At 39.2% G+C, this 17,707-nt stretch overlaps 1 protein-coding gene across 4 annotated transcripts in view; it reads right to left on the bottom strand.

Moving 5' to 3' along the window:
• tncb (tenascin Cb) overlaps positions 1 to 17,707 on the bottom strand; it is a 178,990-nt gene that overhangs the window by 104,539 nt on the left and 56,744 nt on the right. For 3 of the 4 annotated variants that reach the window (XM_088077262.1, XM_042488001.2, XM_088077261.1), the window contains exon 1: positions 7,997 to 8,394. The exons of the other annotated variant lie outside the window; for it this stretch is intronic. The gene's annotated coding sequence lies outside the window, so the exon portion shown is untranslated. Of the gene's footprint in view, positions 1 to 7,996; positions 8,395 to 17,707 lie in introns of those variants that run through there. 4 annotated transcript variants of the gene reach the window in all.

Genomic DNA, 17,707 nt, shown 5'->3' with positions numbered 1-17,707 from the left:
ACAAACTTAATTCTTAGACCAATGTGTTTCACCTTGTGGCCTTCATGAGGGCCAGTATCATTGACAGTGTTGACATGAACAGATCTATGTACGTTCTGTGCACAACCTGCATGTCACTGGTATGCACAAACCATACAACAAATTAAAGTTGATGCTCTTTTGTGTATAGACACATTCAGAAAGTGCAGAATTGACAATCCACTCTCCACGTAAGTCTTCTCATGCAACCCTGGTTTTCCCATTAAAGCAATGTAAAACACATTACACTTCTAACCAGCTGAAGCAGCATAACTCCCACCGTCCTTACAAGAACAAATGCTCTCTAACATGCCCCTTTTTAACTTTCTGTGTTGTGCAGCTCTAGAAGCTTAACCTTGGGTAAATGAACAGAGGGTATTTATTTCACAAGAATGTTGACCGAGGAGATCAAAATAAGAGTACAACCTACAACATCTGTCTTACTACGGTGGTCTGTCATTTTATCTTAGTTGCATCTGAACAACAGTGGTTCAGGGAAATAAATAAATCCCTGGTAGATGATTACTTTAGCAGTGTTATCCTCTCCCCTGTCAGACACAAGCTTTACTTTCAGTTGGTTGAGAGACTGATGAGCAGACTTTCTGTCTAGGAAGACTTGCAGACATCATAAGTTTCTTTCAAACTCAGCCAGGGCCTCATGCTGATATACACAGTTGTTACTGTTAGCTCACCTTTGTGGAGACGACCATAAGGCAGGTCCGAGATAAATCAAAAAGAAAACCATTACGGGACAAGCAGCTGCTGTCTGCTGTTTCTCTGAAATTTTTGAACTATTATTGGATAGTGGCAGCAGTGAGTGTGAACAGACAGTGCAGAAGCCGCCTGATAACTTGACAACAAACAAAGTGAATAATGAAGCAGCGTGCCCCCCTTGGTGTGTAGAAGCTGTAAATATTCAATGACTATCACTACAACACAAGTCCCACGACTGAATGCTAAACAGATCTTATAGGATGCACATGTTTTCTATTCATTTTTGAAGAATTTATCAAGCTTGCCTAGTTTTGTAGGTCACCCATGACAAAAACTCAGCTTGCTTTCTGTGGTACAGTAACCAAATCTGGGTCGCTGGAGTAAGGACTGAATGAAGGGTTATTGTCTGGGGCTCTTTTCACCTTAAGATACTGTCAAGCTGTAACAAGGGAAAAGGACTAAAAATTGGCTCCTATCATGGTACTCAGTGCCTGGTCAATAAAATAGCCACAAATCCACTACAACTAGAAAGTGCTGATAAACAGACTTATTACCATCTTTCCTGCAGGGTGAAAGAAACCTCCCACATATGTCCAGAGCAGCAGGTGAATATTGATTTTGATCCTGTATCTCCACCAAGGTCATAGCCAGAGTGAGTTGCTGAGGACAGCACTATGACTGAGTTATAATCATCAAACACAGAAATGAATTTCCAAGAAGTGGTACAGCTTGGGTTGACTGCTCAATGCACAGATCAATGGAACCATTGTTGCAGCTTCTCAGAAAAGGGTTTTCAAATTTTATCACCTCCTGCTCTGGAGGAAATACACTGTCTTTCTCTCTCTTCCTTTGATGACAGATGCAGCTATCACTGTTGTCCTACACAAAACCCAAAAGGCACAATAAAGATGGAAACAGCTCGTTTAATGGCTAAGAGATGCAGTGTTAGAAAACAAGAGACAATTGGTTTTGACTCATTTCATGTGAGGGAAATGACTGAGCAGGTAAGATGAGGCTGAGTGCAGTACTTGGTTCAAATGTGGCAGGCCTCCAGCTTCTGTCTTGTCTGAGGTATGCATATTTTAAAGGCAAATTAAGTGCAGCAGGTCAGTGCACACTTCACAGACAGACATGAATGGCCATTATAAATACAATTTATCATTTCTTACTTCATGGAACAAGCATCATCCATTAATTGGATGATATGATTAAAGTGTGGAGCTTCATTTTTACAAATTCTCCATCACATCAAGTTTTGTTTTTGTCTTTGACTGTAACTTTAGAGCTGCACTAGTCAATATTTTTTTACCTCCATAATAAATCAAAAGGTTGTAGTGACAAACCCATTGTGAAAGACCTGACTGCAGTTTTGATTTGACTGTTTTGGGTCAGTCCCAGCACCCTGCAGTGCTGGGACTTTGCAGTGAAACGGTAACCTGCAGACTTCATTGAGGCTATATTTGATGTTTGACCATTAAAACTGCTATAATCAATGTTTTTTTCTCTTTTTTTTTCACAACAACAATAGATTACATGACTACGTGTAATGTGAAAGGTGTCACCTGTAGTAATGAAGCCAATAATCTCAGCTCTACTGAGCATTTTAGTCTCTTTCTGTTTAGATGATGCACTGGTGTTCTCACCGCACCATCTCCAGCTGCAGCAGACAGTGGAAGGCAAAGCTCTGATAAACCCACTGAACACTACCTGCTAAGCACCATAAGCAAAAGCAGACCCACTAACTGATGAGTCCATTCACTGATCAGTCTGTCCCAGGAAAATTAATCTGCAACAACAAACTGAATATCTTTTTGTTTTGAAATATTGGTCAGAACAAACATGGAATTTCAATGTCAGTTTGTGGCATTATTTACTACCTTCTGATATATTCTAGGTCACACTTTCATGTACTCATTTCATTTTCATTTCAATCATTTATTTAGTTGCAGCCCTAATCACATAACCTATCTAAATGGTATGTTTACAGATTGTTCTTCAAACACTAAGAGGCTAAAAGGTCTTTTGTAGGTGGTTTAATTATCAGACACTGATAATTGTGGTAAGCTCTGTTGTTTCTGATGTTTGAACAAATGTAGGTAGTATTTTCAGAGTAACATGACTTTTTTCTATTGAGCATGAATTTATCTACAATAATATCCCTGTGGTGTGTATTTTTCTTTTGTTATTGTTATTTGTTTAAGCATTAGGTGAATGAACCTGATGTAAAAGAAATTTCAGAGCTGTGCTGGAATGTGTAACAAATGTGACCATATCCATTGTGATTAACTGCTTTGGTCACATCAGGTGATTCTTTTAAGTTGTAGGAATGTATAAAGCACAATAGATTATTTGGGATGCCTCAGTATATTTAAAGGATTGTTTTCATTGGGATGCAGATGGCACTATAAGATAGCTACATGGTTGTATTCATGAGTGTAATAACTAAAATTATATTCAACATTTACAAAGGATCCTTGCCTTTAAAGAATAATATCTTTCCGTCCACTCTCACACCATCGAACATGAAATCAATAAAGCATATCAATATTTTCACTCCATCACTCTATCATCACTCTATTATTTCCCGGCTGGTAAAAAAATAATAATTGCTTGCAAAAACATATGAAATGGGAAATATGCTCTTTTTTATGGATCAAAAGAAGGCTGGTTTCATCAAGCCAAGGCTGTGCTCATTGGCTCTCTGCTGTGACCCCATTGGATCTGATGACACAGATAGCAGTGGAGTGGTGGGGGTTGGTGTGTTCTTGGCTGATAAGGCGGTCAGGGAGGCTGGATCTAAGATACCGTCAGAAACACTTATCTGGATACTCAGAGAAAATGCTCTGCCATGGCTGAGCCCTATCACAGTCATAGAATATCCGGAGGGATTTGAAGCCAGAGCTAACATGTCTGACTGATAATAAAAAAAAACAATTTCTTCTTTGACACTATGCTATGGAGAAGACAAATGTTAAGCGAACAAGAGTCAATCATAGCAGACAGTCAAATCTCAATTCAATTTTTATTGTGTTGTTGGTTTTGACTCACGGCTCCTATCAATATTCTTTATAGCTCTCCCCCTGTGGCGCCTCCGTCTTGCGCTGCTGTTCTTACTGAGTCCAGATGGAGCGGTTGGAAGCTAGTCATTGTTCATGAGCTTTTTAAAATGCTGGGTGCTGGTGACCTACTGTTTATTAGCCTAACCTCTGTGTGGTGTGGAGACTTGGCAGTCTCATGTGCAGCCTTTACAGCACATCCACCTGCTGTTTTCTCCAGACACATAATTGTGTAGCCGTCCGTTCTACCTACTTCCTCTCTCAGCTTTCACACTGCACTGCAATTAGTATAAAAATCAGGCTTTTACCTGCCTTTGTTGTCATGCTACACTGAGGTATTGATGTTGACTTCTGGGACTCGTCTAAGGTTACCATGTAACTAACACCTTCCCTCTCAGGTAATTGGCTGCAGGGTGAGAACACAATCTCCCTGCAATTTCAATCTCAAGAGAGTGTTTGGCTGGCATGGCTGTTAATTCTTGTGAACATCTGGACATGAAATGTCCAGATGTTCACAAATGTATTTATTTAAGTGGCACCAACAGCAGACCTAACATAGATGAGTGCGTAAATTTATCAGGCAGCATGAATCAGCTATCCTACAGACTTAAAGATAATATCAACCAACATATTTTATGACATTGAATATGATATAGGTCCTATTATAGAGAATGCTGAGTAAACATGTAAGAGGACAATGGAAGGCCTTTCAAAGACTGCATCTATTGGTTACTTTCATTCAGACAGGATGGAAAGGTTTTTTCTCTCAACTATAAATGGAAGTGAGCATGTTGGCTGTGATACCCGGACATCTGTTTGTCCTTGTCTGTGATGAAAGCCTGAATCGTGTTGCGTGTCCAAATTGGGAGTGCCTTCCATTCAGACACTTGTATGAGCCTAATGACCCTGTTTCCCGGGATCGCGTCTTCATTGGGGTAGCTTTTTTTAAATTTTTTTTTTGTTTGTTTGTTTGTTTGTTTGTTTGTTTTTTTGTTTTTTTTTTGTAGTTTTTTTTTAAAAGTATTTTCATCAATTGAAATTGTCTGCCCCTCTCAAAAGGGCCCCCATCGTGTTCCAAAAACATTATGGCTTATGCATTCCAATGTGCAGGGTCACTGATGGAGGCAAAGTGTCAGAGGAAAGTATCTACCACATGTGTTCCTCTATTGGATGCCTCCAATAGAGGACATGTCAATACAAAGGCATTCCGCATTCCTGTCACACATTAGTATCAGAGGTACATTGAAAACCATGTGGGATGCTTTAAAACACTAGATTTCTTTGGGGGGTGTCTTTGTTCTGAGGTGACAACTGATCTGACTTTTGTGGGGACAATACAGTCATTGGTCCCTTTAGGGGACTTTGATCATATCCAGTAAAGAGGAAAAGGCACACCAGCCTTCATTCAGATATTAAGTATATGTCAGGTTTAAGAAAATGCCATCCTTTGCTACAACTAAAGCTTAGCATGACATGAGTGTCAGTTTTGCAGGTATTTGGTTACAAACCAAAATGTTAGACAAATCAAAACTTGGAGCTGCTGGTGGTGCTAGACAAAACGTCAGTAGGATTCATTGTCTGCGAACCATGAATCTCTGTAAAATAAAATCTAATATCTGTACTTCAGGAAGCAACTTATTTTTTACTGTTTGCCTCCTCTCTCTCAACTTTAGATCTTCACTTTTATTTCTTTTGGTTTACTCGATTCAAGGAATTGAGAATTATATAGACCAAAGGTGGTCGTTTAAACTGAGCAGCACAGCACAGCACAGCTGAAATTATCCAAAGATATATTCATAAATGATGTGAAATTTGGTTTTATTTCAATGAACACAACAATATCTAGAGACATTGTACCAGAAACCAGTGACAAAGCTGAAGAAGGGAGACAAAGGGAAAGGCAGGAGAGGAGGTGATGGTGACAATCTGCATCAGCCATTATTTAAAAAGACATTTTTTCAGTCAAACCAAAACATCTCTGCATCTCTCTTTAGCAGCATGGGTCATCTTGAATACCAGCGATTACTGTTTGCCAGTGAAGAAGCTAAGTGGGGTTAAAGGGCGACACCCTCTCAGTGAGCTTTGTGCGGCAATGAGCATTAGGAGCTAACAGCTGTCCAAACAAAGGCCCATTTCCCACTCATCGTTATGTCGAGTGTCGCTGTCAGTGGCTACTCATATGCATGGCCAAAGCATCATGAAACATTTATGCACCAAGGCTGCACTGCCACTGACAAACAGAGAGAAGACAGGAGAAATAGTTGTACAATGGGTCAAAATTAGACAAAAATCTTCCAAGAGATATTTAAGATGGATAGACAGAACCTGTGAACCTGTAAACCTGAAGACACAGTGACTGAAACTCAGTCAGGTCTCCTTCATTGAGTATACAACACAATTACCATCCTCCAGAGGCTGCCCTGGTCTCCTACATCACAGCCCACCTGATATCCCTGTATACACCCACTTGTCTCTCCTCTCTGGCTCACATATTTACCCCTCTCCCTTCCTCTAACTCTCTTGCTAAGACATACACAGGGTTTCCCATTCAGGCACCATGAGGATACAATTTTTTGCAACCAGCTTAAGAGGTATACAGTGCAAATCCGTGAAACCTGCAATGAATCCTGCCTTGCGCCTCCTTAAAGAACTGCATCCTTAAAGACCCAAAGAATTGCATTAGCTTTCAGTGGACATGTAATGGTTTTTAAGCTCCAAGGTGAGATGATGTGACATGAACACTCAGAGGCTGCTACAGCCTCACTTGGTCTGGTGTGTCCATTATCTAATGATAGCTGATGTCAAAAAACTTAATACATGTATATATGAACTACATACTGTGTATCTGATAATCACGAGCCAGTTTGCTGATTCTGTATAATAACTTATGACTCATGTTTATATATGCTTCTATTCAATTATATTTTACCATTAACCTTAACAGCAAACATTGCAAGCACTTGGCAGTAATCTAGAAAAAGATATATCTGCTGTCAAACATCCATATCAGTTATCCACCTCATTTACTTTTGTTTTACATCCTCTACTTCATATAGTCTGTTCAAAACAAATTAAGCTGACCCGAAGCTAGGAGACTGGAAGGCACATGGAGAAGAACAGCCACTGTGTGTCTGTGTGTGTGTGCGCGCGCATATGCCAGTGCATGTGTATGCTAAAGATCTGGAAGAGGAACCAACCAGCAGCATCTAATACAGAGCAGCTGTCTGTCTCCTGGGTTACACAAGCCTACTGTCTGCTGCCATAAAGTATACAGCTGGAGCTACTCCAGCAAGAAGCGCACACACACACACACACACACACACACACACACACACACACACCCACGCACACACACACACGCACACACACTAACCATACCCGTCTCTCCTCTGCTATACTATCAGCATCAGCCCAAATGCTGGCAGGATAATTCAGTTGATCATCAGAGACTTCTATCTCTGAAAACATCACTCTTTTTAACTGCTCTGCTAATAAATAGGAAATAGCCAGAGGAAGAACTTTTACAGAAATATGTAATGAGCATCCAGGTGCATTCAATAAAGAGCAAAATGAAGCTAGTCTCTGAAGTCCTCACTTGTAAAACATGAAGATCAATTACAGAAGCTGGTTTGATGAATGAAAATATTTAAATATAATGAAAAAAAATTATTGTTAACATAACCCACATTCTTTACTGGATGTGAAAAAATATAATATACACATCCAGTACACCGTGGTGGTTTTAGTTTTTCAAATGGGAAGGTTTTTCTCATCGTTATGTAAATTTAAACTTTATGTATCTATGTCTCTCTCTCTCTCTCTCTTTATATATATATATATATATATATGTATATATATACATATATATATATATATAGATAAGATATTACTCTTGGAACTTGTAATTAGCATTTTTTTCACTATGCATTTACATTTTGTAGATTAAACAATTGCTTAAAAAATCTACTGGTCTACTGGTTGTAGCCCTACATTGCATTTCAATAAAATGACTAAAACAGAAAATGATTCCTCCTCAAAGTTTTTATATCAACTGATTAAAGTTGAGAGAATGGCACTGAAGTTATAATATAATAATATAATATAATAACTGATTCATTTTGTCAATTATCTTAATGAAAGCAATTAGCCCATTCATGCTGCTTCCATTCAAACACAAAGGCTCCATGCAGGTAATGACGGTGACTTACCTCCCACCCAATGCTCACAGCTTCTCCACTGATTAGAAAACCTAAGCAGAAGCAGTGTTGAAGAGCGCCTTGTCAGCCAGCCCTGACAAATGTTCTCACCAGCGTGTATCTCTCAGTGTCTCAGTGTGAGTGCTGACAGCTCTGTCACCTTCCCTCTTCTCTCTGTTCTACTGGAGTGTTTACTCGAGTCTACCTAGAGAGCTGGCTGATGTTGTGCAGCCAGCGAGAGAGAGCGAGAGAGAGAGAGCGAGCGAGAAAGAGAGAGAGAGAGTCTGAGAGCAGCTGAGATACAGAGGGAGAAAGAGTGAGTTCCCTTTCTCTCAAACAGCAGACCCTCTGCGGTCAGACTCCACTCCCACCTACTGCTCTCTTAAATGCCCCCAACCATTCACCCTCTCCACAGCATTGTGACTGAAAGCGAGGGAGCTGTAACAGGACGCCTCAAGGCTGGAAGGAGAGAGAGAGAGAGAGCGACCAAGAGAAAGAGTGTAGCAAAGGAATCAGTGGGGTGATGGTGTGTGGAGGGGGTGGCATTGAGGGGTGGGGGGTTGGACCATTAGCAGCAAATTGCAGCAGGCAAGCCAATGGAAAGCAAGATATAAGTGAACGCAGGGCTTGTATTAACATAGCATTAAGAACTTGAAAGCAGGGAGTAGACAGGGACTGCACAAACTTAATTTGTGAGAGTAGAGAGTAGGTGATACAGACAAACACTGAATGTACAGTAAATGATGTATTGGACCAGTGCTGAAAAATGATGAGTTGCTCAATGCTGGTAGTTTTGGTTGTTCTGTAAAAAACAAACAAACAAACAAAAAATAAAACAGAAAGTGTTGCTATGAATTCAGTGAAATTATGGGGTCTTTACCAACTATTCTATTCAAGGTTCTAGAAACTCGACAATATTGTGACTACTACATGCTAGTTAGCTAGGGTGCTGACTGGACGTAAATCATAGTTTATTTAAAAGATGTATATGCACTATCAGCATGTCTCATGTCTGTCTGTAAAACCATGACACTTTTGTCATGCGCCTTATACTCCAGGGGTCATATTCACAAAAATTCTGAGAATACTCTCAGAGAGAGCACAAACCTTTTTAGCATGGAGTCCTGGCTTGGGAGTGATTAAGGAAAATTTACAGAGCAACTCTGAGCAGGAAGAGCGAGGAACTTTTATCTTAGTGAGGAGGTGTGGTCGATCCTATCGCTAGGTGTGATGCATTCTTTTACCAGATATGATTGGTTGTCACAGACAAACCTTTTTGTGCGCCTACAAGGTGTGGACCCCCACTGGAAAACAAATTAACTGCATCACAATATGAGAGACTGTGGAAGTGCTGTGATTGTTGATGATGTGATCACTCCGCTGATGGAAGGTTGAGAGAGATCTACAAAAAAAACCCCAATGTTTTTTCCAGTGTTGTCATTGCTTTATTTCTGGCGTTGTATCTTTACTGCGCCGGGTGAGAGATGTGAGTGAGTCTTTAATGAGATTGATCACAAACATCCCCCCACTGTCTAACAGATAGTGTTTCATTAACTCACTGCCATACAGCGTTTGGGGAATAATCATCCAACCTCTATGTTTTTCTGCCATTTTCTCCTGTGTTTAAGAAACTCGTAAGACTATTTAAAGTCCTCTTCCCTACTCCTGACAGATTTTCACCTTAGAATCCCTCTTAAGGGCTAAAACGCTTTGTGAATAACTTTTATCTTTATCGGGATGCAGTGTTAATTTAAAGGAGAAATTATTGGAAAACATCACAATTTTAAGAATTTTCTTAGAATTTTGTCATTAGGATCAACTCTTTGTACTAGGAAGCTTTGTGAATACAGTCTATGGACGCCTAAATAAAAGTGCATGGTAATGCATCTTATAAAGAAATAATATCTAAACTTTGGGATGAATCATTGTTGTTTTAAAAGCCAGTGTGAATGGGTCCTGAGATATCAATCATGATTGATGTGGCGGTACTTCTGCTCACTGATCATAATGACAAGTAGATTTCAGTGATATAGTAGGGTCTTTAAAGCATACTATCACTTAAGTCACATTTCAACAAAACACTTTTGGTATAGTTCCCTTAGAAGCATGCATAACCTGTACAGACATATCTAAACTCTAGATCTGTTTATCGTTTCCAAAGCAGACAGTACTTTTAAAGTAGGTAAAGTTGTTACCAGGTGGTAATAGTTGTGTCACTGCTCCGTCCAGCAACTTATCATCCACAGAATGTGGCTATGGGACATATTCAGAGCAAAGACAAACAGGGTATAGTGCTGCTGGACAGAGGAATGATGCTCCATTTTATCTTATTTTTTCCAAGAGAAAAAATAGAAAATTTGTAATTCACACAAGCATTAGTAAATGCCGTACTAACCATTAAAAGTTAACTAATGTGTCAAGTAATCATTAACTAATGGTGTTCATGCTAATTGAAGTGTTAATTCATACATTATTTAATAGTATATAAACAGTCTAGTAACAGTAAAAACAATAACAAGTATACATTAATTAACATTTATAAATGGAGTAATAACCATTAACTAGCAGTTAACTAATGTAACAATCCTAATGTTATTCATTTAAATTAAGGTGTTCATTTATACATTACCCAATAGTTTATTAAAAGTAACAACCATAACAAGGACTCATTAATTAACATTAAATAATGTAGTGATAACTATTAACTAATAATTAACTGCTGTGTCAAGTAATTATTTATTATGAGTGTTCAAGATAATTAAACTGGTAATTGATACATTATTTAATAGCCCGTAACAAGGACACATCAATAAACAACAACAATAAGGACACATTTAATGGTATCAAATAATGGAGTAATAACCGTTAACTAGCAGTCAATACATAGTCAACTAGTGTGTATTGTGTGTATTGTGTCATGTCAATAAAGGTAATTAATACATTATCAGCAACAATTACAAGGTAACATTAAACATTCATTCCTTAAGTAACACGTCATTAACACATACTGATGCTGAATACTCATCACTTAATGCTTGTCTACTTTTTATTCTAATTAACCATTAATTTATGATCTTGACTGAAGTTGAAAACAATCATCCTAAAAACAACATTTCATTAGTTAACTGTTAGTTATTGGTTATTAATCTTTTAATGTTAAAATGTTAATTAATGTGTACTTGTTGTTGTTACTGTTAATTGACTGTATATATACTATTAAATAATGTATTAATTAACACCTAAATTAACATGAACACCATTAGTTAATGATTACTTGACACATTAGTGAACTTTTAGTTACTCGTTAGTATATTTACTAATGCTAATTAATGTACTATTATTGTAAAGTTTTACCATTTTTTAAGCATTTAAAGAAACAATCATTAAAACATATGTCATGTAAGAGAGACAATATAAAGAAATGGAAAGTTTAGTTATCATATTCACATTAAGGTGTGCTGATTACTTCACAGTTTAAATTCATGGATTAAGTGACATCCAAAAAAGCAATAGGCTCCTAAGACCATTCTGATGACGTGGGCTCCACATACTGTTTCTCTCTCTGGATCAGTCTGGATTGCCACCTCAAACACTTTCAGTAGGCGGGAGTACTCGTCTTGACAAACGAACTCCTTCAGCCAATCCTGACATTAGCTCTAGCCTCTACTAAACAAATATGTTGTCAGACAATAACAGTAAATCTAAAAAAAAAAAAAGATTTATATTTACCATTTGTATGTGATGTGTACCTCATCAACAACAATCCCAATGAGGTTTTTATGATACTCTCGACTTGCAGCATATTTCAGCATTTCTCATTCAGCAGCCAGCTGCCTCTGGACTGCTGAATACCAGCTGGCAGCATCCTTGTTGTCTGTATAAAGCATTGATCTGCATGGCCGTGATCCTCAGCTTTGCAGCCTTTTGTATCTGCTCCTCCACCAGCCAGTCAGTGGCCAAATGACAATAATTGTTGGCCTTTGAACCGAGGAACATCTTCTTCATCACCAGTGGAGCCATTTAGTAAAAACACGTTTTTGCTGAATCCAGCAAAACGGTGAAAACATCTTTTTCTCCAAGAAACTCTGCATGTGTATACCCTTGTTCTTGTTTAATTGTTGTTATTGACTCTATAATTGACTTTATCTCTGCAATAACTTTACTTATTGCTGTGTTTACTAATGTTAGAGCGCTTGTTGCTTCGGGAGCTGTTATTTTTGTTCTGCAAGCCTACATTTTACGACATCAACTATAAAAGGCTGATCACTAGAGAAGCGTTGCCAGCAAAACCTTTGTTTTTCCTATAATACAGCGTGCCTGTTTGTCACGCCTCTCTTGCTGCTGCACGGCGCATAAAAGTTTAAATATTTTCAACTATTTTCAACTATCAGCTCAAGGTGTGGAGGCATTCCCGGGACTCCCAGCTGTTCTTCAGATGCTCTTCTAAGGCAGTTTTGGAGCAGTTGCACCTGGCGTGATGCTTCTTGGTGTGAGTGGCCCCTTAAGCAGTCTCTGAGTGGCTGCTTACATTGTCAGCTACTGTGCGAGTGTGTGCATGAGAAAGTCAAAGCTACTTTTAAACCTGAAACATCTAAAGGCTTGAATCTGTTAACTATAACTGTGTCAATAGCCATTGCCGTGGTAATTAATAAACCATGTGTAGGAGTGGAGGGCCGAGGGGGACAGAACATCTCAGAGACGGCAGTTAATTTGATGAATACATGAGCTGTTAAAATTACAAATGACTAACGATGACTAACTTTATATATGCTTCCCCATGGCAACATTGTTAGAAATCACTCCGCAAAATGTCCATTATTATGCAGATGATATGCAATTGTACTTACCAATGAAGCCAGAAGAAACCGATCCGTTATCTAAACAAAGGTTTCTTAAGGACATAAAAGCCTGGATGAGCCCCAATTTCCTGATGTTAAATTTAGACAAAACCCAAGTTATTGTACTTGGCACTAAACACCTCAAAACTCAAAACTCTTTTTCTAAGGATATAGTCTCTCCAGATGGCATTAACCTCGCCTCCAGCACAACTGTAAGGAACCTCAGAGTAATATTTGATTTGTCTTTTGCCTCTCATTTAAAACGAACATCAAGGACTGCATTCTTTCACTTGTGTAAGATTACAAAATTAGGTATATCCTGTCTCAAAAAGATGCAGGATAATTTGTGCACACATTTGTCACCTCTAGGCTGGATTGTTGTAATGTCTTATTATCAGGTATCTCTAACAAGTCTCTAAAAACACTCCAATTGGTTCAGAATGCTGCAGCACTTGTATTAATGTTTTAGCTTTTCTGCACTGGCCCCCTATAAAATCCAGAATTGAATATAGAATCCTTCTCCTTACTAATGTAGCTCTGAATGGTCAGGCTCCATCATATCTTTCAGAGCTCATTCCCACCAGAGCTGCACTCGAAGAATGCAGGGTTGTTTCGAAAGTCTTCAAAAGTAGATCGGGAGCTAGAGCCCTCAGCTATTACTCTCCACCTTTGTGGAGCCGTCTTCCAGTTTCAGTCTGGGAGGCAGACACCATCTCCACATTTAAGAGTAGACTTAAGACTTTCCTCTTTGATAAAGCCTATAGTTAGGGCTGGCTCAGGCTTGCCTTGAACCATCCCCTAGTTAGGCTGATATAGGCCTAGTCTGCCGGGGGACTTCCTATGATATACTGAGCTCCTCTCTCCTTCTCTCACTCGCTTCATCTGTAAACACTCATGTCCTATTACTGCATAACACTAACCCAGCTTCTTCTATGGTGCTTTTGTGCTCCCTTGTTTTGTAGATTTCTCGGATCATGGCTGTACCTGGATCGTGGTTGCACTGATGCTATGTCTCTGCAAGCGGCTCAGCTTGAATCGTGGTCCATGGTTGTGCTGATGCAGTGGTCCTGCCTGCAGCTGCACCTGGATTGTGGGTCATGTTTGCACTGATCATGTGATCCTACTTGATGTCAACTACTACTGCTATTATTATTCATGCCTCCACTATTAATATATACATATGGCTGGTATTGTCACATACACATCATTTTTATGTCTATTACTATTGTTATAAGTTATGTCTATGACACATCTGTCCATCCTGGAAGAGGGATCTCTCCTCAGTCACTCTTATTAGGGTTTCTACCATGTTTTCCCTTTTATAGGGTTTTTTTGGTGAATTTTTTCCTTAGTTGATGTAAGGGTCTAAGGACAGAGGCATGGCATACGCTGTAAAGCCCTCTGAGGCAAATTGTGATTTGTGATAATGGGCTGTATAAATGATATTGACTTGACCTGACTAACCTCACTGTGCCTTTGATTGCCTCCAGTTAAGCTCCCAACATTCCATCACAGAGAAATCCATTGTAAAATTTGTCACAGTTTTCTGGAAATTTAGTAAAAACCGCTCACTAAATTTCTGAGAAAAGACACAGCCTATTGTAACTGATTATGCTGCATGTTTTGATGTATTTTCTGTGTATGTGGTGGCAACGCTGTGGGAGGAGTAGTGCAGCCAAAATTCATATGGAAGAGGAAAAAGAAGAAGAATTAATGTGACAAATAATATAAAGTGCACCTACAGACTGCACCACAGGCACCCTAAATGATTTTTTCTCAGTATATGGCTGCTAACTGTTAACTGACTAACCTGCAAGAGTAGGAACAATGGCTACAGTCCACTGTAGTCGAGTAAAAGTGTTGATTCTATTATTGACTGATCAATGGACTGCAGTATTTCTAGCCTAATCTTTCAGTATTAGTATCAGTGTCCTAGTTACTTCAACAGATGGGTGACGACAAAAAACTGGAGGGAACTGAACGGCTCTCTTCGCACCATCCATAACTTTTGACAATGAAAATGCAAAAAGTAACCATTCTAATATTAAATGAAATGAAATTGAGGACTGGACTAGACTGGACCATAGCTCATAGTTAGGAATCTACCCTGATTTCATTATACATTACACTAAACATGATTTGATAAATGTCGTGTGCTGTAAAACCCACTGAAGCAAATTGTGATTTGTGATGATATATATAGATAATTGAAAAATTCAAGTTTATACATATATGCATATATATATAGCAATCATGTCTTAAAGGGTGACTCAATCAGAAATACAACAAAAGAAGCAACTCAAGTTGACATAGTTTACAGCACTGCCAGACTTACCATGTATTTCATAAATTTTGGTTTTTACTTGGCCAAGAGACATGATAGTGCAGGTCAAAAAAGTTGGCATGCTTATTGCTGAGACATAGTAAATCATTGCCCATCGCTAATCTCTTCTTCCTGACTTCAATCTTCTTTGGTTGTGCTACCATCTGGTTGATAATCTTGCGCTGATATATACTGATAGTCAACAACAACGACAAACACATTTTATAAGTATTCGAAAGTGCAGCAGTAGCTGTAAATCTCCTGTGCATGAGTAGGTAATTTAGGCATGTGTATTCTGCAAGTTGATGAAATGAAAACTAGTGCTTGAAAAGCAATTACAGACAGCAAATCATAACATAGATATAGATAGATGTCAAAACGTGGTCAAAAATGCTAAAATGAAATCTTTTTCTAAAAATTGCATTCTTATTTGGTTATCACTGACCTAAATGATGGCTTTTTTTGCCACTGACTCATCAATTTAACAGCTTTGTGGATGAACATCATCCTAGAAACCTGAAACACTGAATCAAACAGTTGTTTTAGTAAGCATCTCTTGATTAGACTTTGCTTGGGGTACCAAATGCACGATGGTTGCAATTACCAGTCATTCTGCACTCAAGACTGTGATGTAAAAAAGCAGAACTGCTTCAAATAAACACAGGAACAAAGAGCTCAGGGGGATCCTGCGCCACACAGCTCCTATCGACCCCTTGTTCTGGGGCGAAAACACAGACTTCAAAGAGCAGAGAAATGCGCATCAGAAGATCCTCGTGGATGGTGTGACACTCATTAAATCAGAATGTGACCCCTCAGACTCATTATTCAGAGCTTTTCTGGCGCTGATGATGATGGAAATGATAAAGACAGACACATACAGACAGGCAGGCAGACAGACAGACAGACCGACAGACAGACAGATAGATAGATAGATGTTCACTGAGGATTATGAAATGAACTTTATGTTGTTGCTGAGAGTTGCTAGCCAGTCAGGTAGAGAAGATCCTCTCTAATCCTATATATGGTACAATAGCACAAACATAGCACGGCTATTGGGTGATAAAAGCCTAATTCAATGACTTGAGAGGCCTTAAATTCGTTTTCATCCCCACTCCCAAGAGAGAAGAAGGGGATCTCTATTGTCTGGGGCATAGATCTTCATTAATGACTTCTGGCTGTAATGATATCATCAAGATGAGATGATGGGTTGGAAGCTTGGATATGTATAGCCCTTGTTTTAAATGGCTGTAAATGTAGATTCCCTGTATCTCTCCATCTGTTCCTGTTTTCACCTTCCTGTCACACTCTGTCTCTTTCTCTCCCTTTCCTTCACAGCCTCGCCAGACTTCTTAGAGAATTGCTGTGGGACTTCTCCACCTCCCTGTTTGTGAAAGCATACCTGTTCACCGACTTTTAGCGCAGGTGAACTGAGCATGTTTGTTTTCCCAGATGACACCTCGTATGTGCATCTTCGCCCGACTTCCAATTTCTGCCACTTCAGAACCAGGTGTCTGCATGAGGGAGCCCACTTTATTTCAATTAAAGAATGACAATGTTAGTTCTATTGGCTGTCCTTTAAAATATACAAAGACAGAAAAATGCTACCACAACATGCCAAGCAAAAGAGAGAAAACAATTACCTGCAACAGAATGTGTTAGCGTTGATGTTGCCAGGGACTACAGAAAGTTAAGCTCTTTTTAAAAAATAGGTTTTGTCTACATAACCCATTTAAAGTTAAATTCATGAGCTGCAAAATGCGCTGGAATCAATTATGAGAGAATATACACCAACTTAATTGTGGTGCTGCTTCTCACTGTAGAACTCACTGCAGGAAAACTTCATCTATAGACAGCAAGAAGAAAAGTGAGGCAAAGGTTGCCTAGAGCACTTATAAAAAAGGTCTTCTTTTCACTGTTTAATTGGTGGTATCTAACTTTAAGGAAAGGAAAAGGGACTCTGGGAAGTGAGACACGTTCTGTCAATGACAGTGAGACCTAATTATACTATGGAGCCCCTGCAGCCATGGAGGATGTCAAAGCGGGCAGCAATAAGTCAGTGATGGTGAAGACACACCACCCGCTATGGGTGTGTGTGAGCTTGCAGGTGACCTGGAAAGACCTGTTTACCTCATTAAAAATGAATCAAAAGGTAATAAGGGCCCTACTTCCATTGCTTTCCTCCCTCCCAAAGACTGTCCTTCATCCATTATGCAACAGTGAGGTGGGATGGTGTAGGTTAAGTCCTCAGGGAGGGTCACTTGGAAGAGAACCAGTCTGCCTCCTCCTCCCTGAGCTACTAGCCCCTGCCTCTGTAATGCAATAATGAGACAACAGCACAGTGGTGGGAAGCATAATGTAGGCGATGAACACTGAGGTAGAGAGTCCAGTAAGAAGCAGCCAACAGTGACAAGCCTGTGGCCGCAATAAGTTATACAAGGAAGAAAGAGCCTGTTAGCAGTGATTCTTAATTCATAGTTTAGGGAAAAGATGGGCCCCATGATAATTTTTATGGGATATACATGAACTGCAAAATCAAGTGTTTTGGTTTTGCTTTCTTGCAGT

Source organism: Plectropomus leopardus, chromosome 4, assembly GCF_026936395.1.
Source record: "Plectropomus leopardus strain MGB_pleo_1.0 chromosome 4, ASM2693639v1, whole genome shotgun sequence".
Taxonomy (NCBI): domain Eukaryota; kingdom Metazoa; phylum Chordata; class Actinopteri; order Perciformes; family Serranidae; genus Plectropomus; species Plectropomus leopardus.
This window is presented reverse-complemented; position numbering and strand designations above follow the sequence as displayed.